The following is a 3225-nucleotide window of genomic DNA, read 5'->3' as shown; positions in this document are numbered from 1 at the left end:
CTTCCTCCAACCCCCACTCCCTCCCTCCTCCCATGTCCCCCACTCTCCACAATTATGATTTGAGTTCCAATTTTTATCAAACACCATGGAAACCATGTCCAGGCTGAATTTATGAGAGAAATGAGGCTGCTTCGCGGAGGGGATGGAGGCAGGGGAAGCCAGGGGCCAGATGGGGAGTGAGGAGTGGCAGAGCCAGGAGCCGGGGCAGGCACTGTGCTCCACGTGGGGAGGGCCTACTGGCACGCATGCACATGCACACGCCTGTGCACATACCTGCACACTACACACACCCAGCCTGCTCCGGCCTCCCACCCCAGTGGTCCTCATTCCTCAGCCCCGAGAGGTAGCCAGTCCTCAGCCTGCGGGCCGGCTCAGGAGGCAATCGGCAGACCTTTGCGTGCCTGGCACCGCCCTCCTGACTGCCCAGGCCTCTCCAGTCCCACCCTGGTCCCTTTGAGACGAAGGGAGACATGTGGGAGCCCTCAGCCCAGCCCAGAACCAGAGCCAGTTCCCAGGCCCGAAGCCACCCAGCTTAGTCCTCGCCGCCCCTCCCCACAACCGCGGCTGTCCGTCAGGGCCGGGGTGGACCCTGCTGGTCGGAGTCCCCAGTGCCAGCCAGAACGTCTCACCCAATTCCCAGGCAGGGTTCTCGCTCCCCGGCCCAGGAGACACTGGGCTGTCCTCATGGGGCCAGTGGTGGGAGAAATGAGCACACCCAAACCTCCGGTGACTGTTGGAGGGCAGCTCAGCGATCGGCCACGCTCCTGCACAGTGCGCTTGTCTTTGACCACACAGAGCCTGGTAACCACAGACACTCCAAGCCGCGTGAGCAAGCCCGCAGCGGGCCACCTCCTCGCCAGTTCTTGCCGGGGCGGGGAGGCCACCCGGCCCACCCGGAGCCGGACCGAACCTGTGCTCAGGACACGGCCTGGACCCCTGGCTCGCTGCTCTGCTTTACAGCTGAGGGGGCCACCCAGACTTACTGTGGGGGTCCCCGGGAATGGCCCTCGCGTCTTCAGAGCTGGGGCCACCTGCACAGCTCGGCACTCTCCCCGAAGCGGTGACATCCTGGCCACGTCAGCTGACATGACTGGCAGCTGGGGGAACACCACAAAGCCTGCCGGCCGTTCCTGCGAGCGGGCTGCATGGGAACGCACGCCCAGTGCCCGGAGCCTGCACTGGGGCCTCCAGCCAGGCAGGCGAGGGCGGTGTCTTCTGTCATCTTGCTGCTCAGCTTAACATTGAGCTTCTCGCCGGTGCTGCCCTACTAAGTGCCCAAGGTCCACACCTCACCTGCCCTTTCCTCTTCAGGAGCATGGGCTCCGCCTCTGGGTGGGAAAGATTGGAACCGGGGAGCAGAGTGGGAGCTGGGCTGAGGCCGGGCCAGGCTGCAGGGGGCCCTGGGTCTGGCGCCCAACCCGGTGCCCCACCGCTTGATATGCACACATTACCTTTCAAGATGCAAAACCCTTTCCTTTTATTAAAAAAGTGATTCGGCTGAGGCCGGTTTGGCTCAGTGGATGGAGCGTCGGCCTGCGGACTGAAGGGTCCCGGGTTCGATTCTGGTCAGGGACGTGTGCCTTGGTTGCGGGCACATCCCTAGTAAGGAGTGTGCAGGAGGCAGCTGATCAATGTTTCTCTCCCATCGATATTTCTCTCTATCCCTCTCCCTTCCTCTCTGTAAAAAAAAATCAATAAAATATATATTTTTTTAAAAAGTGATTCGTTTTCTTGTGAAAATTTTATGTAACACGAAAGAGTGTGTGGTACAGAGTGCAGTCCCCACTGGTCCCACCCGGAGACACTCGTGCCAGCAAGTGGGCCCGTGTCCTGCCCGCACCTGTCACTGCCACCTGCTGCTCACAGACACAGCAGGTCCTGACTGGCGCCTGCACACACCCGCACACACACACACACACACACACGCACTCACATGCCACATCCATGCATGTGGCGTCCCTCCTTCCCCTGTGTGCACACTCACAAAACCATTTGTAGACACAAAATTAAAATAAATTTCAGATGCTTCCCATAACAAAACGCCTCTCCCTCCTGCACAGCCGGGGGCTCCTGTCCCCAAGCAGAGGACCAGTCAGGGGTGGAGCCTCCCGCTCAGGGAGGCAGCGGAGACCCTGCACAGACCAGCCGGGGGCTGCAATCCAGGGAGACTACTTGGAGGAGGGAGCGAGGGGGCAGCCTTGGCCTTGCGCCCCTGGGAGCCCCAGCGGGGGGGAGATTCCCAGGGACAGATATCCCTGAGCCCCTGGTGAGTGCCGCCCTGCTGTGCGGGCACAGTGAGCGGGCGGGGCAGGGGCGCTCGTGAGGTGGGGCACCAAGGGAATCAGGAAAAAGACAAGGCACCGAGGCCATCTGGGTGAGGACCCGGAGGCAGGGAGGTGACACCTGTGTGGCAAGAGCGATACTGACAGGTGGGCCAGCTGGACCCAGGGCCTGGCAGGACGACGCGACTCACAGGGACATGTGGGCAGGGGGCGGGTGCCACAGGCCTCTGAGTGCCCCCGTCCTGGAGTTGGCCCAGTCCTGCCCATGGGACCCTGGCATCCGGAGCGGGGCCAGCTCGGCGGCCAGACTGCTGGCTGTCTGTCCACACCAGTCGCCTCTCTTGGGCCCAGATTGCCCTTAATCACCTAATTGCTTCTCCCTCCGGCACTCGGGCTCCTCCGAGCAGCCCTGTCATCCATCTCCGTTACAGTGACACTCCTCGGCCGAGAGGCCGCCTGGCAGTGGTGCCACCAGGGCCCGAGCCCGGCCACAGAGCAGAGGCCCCATCCCCGTGCGCCCCCGTCGGGGCCAGAGGTGGAGCAGGCTGGGCACCCATGGGTCCCTCACGCCCACATGGTCCTCACACCTGACTGTCCCCGGGGCCTCCACACTGTCCCCTCGGCCACTGCCATTCTGAGCGGGTCGGCACCGGCAGACCCTCCGGGCACCTGCTGCGGCAGGAGCAGCGCCGGGGATCCGGGTGCGAGGCCTTGGCGGCTCCGCCAGCCCCTCCCGGAGCTCGGCTCTGACTGGTTCTCAGGAGCCAGCGGGGAGCCTGGGAGCTGGGTGTACCCGGGGTTCAGGGCCCCCCAGCAGCCCTGGAGATGCCCCCACATTGTCCTCAGTTTACAAACGGGGAGGGGCCAAGGGGGCGGTGTCCCCACACGTCAGTGCCCCCGGCCCCTGTGTGGGAACCCAGCCTGGGGGGGGCAGAGATGGCCA

This window comes from Myotis brandtii, unplaced genomic scaffold (genome assembly GCF_000412655.1).
Source record: "Myotis brandtii unplaced genomic scaffold, ASM41265v1 scaffold915, whole genome shotgun sequence".
Classification (NCBI taxonomy): domain Eukaryota; kingdom Metazoa; phylum Chordata; class Mammalia; order Chiroptera; family Vespertilionidae; genus Myotis; species Myotis brandtii.
This window is presented reverse-complemented; position numbering follows the sequence as displayed.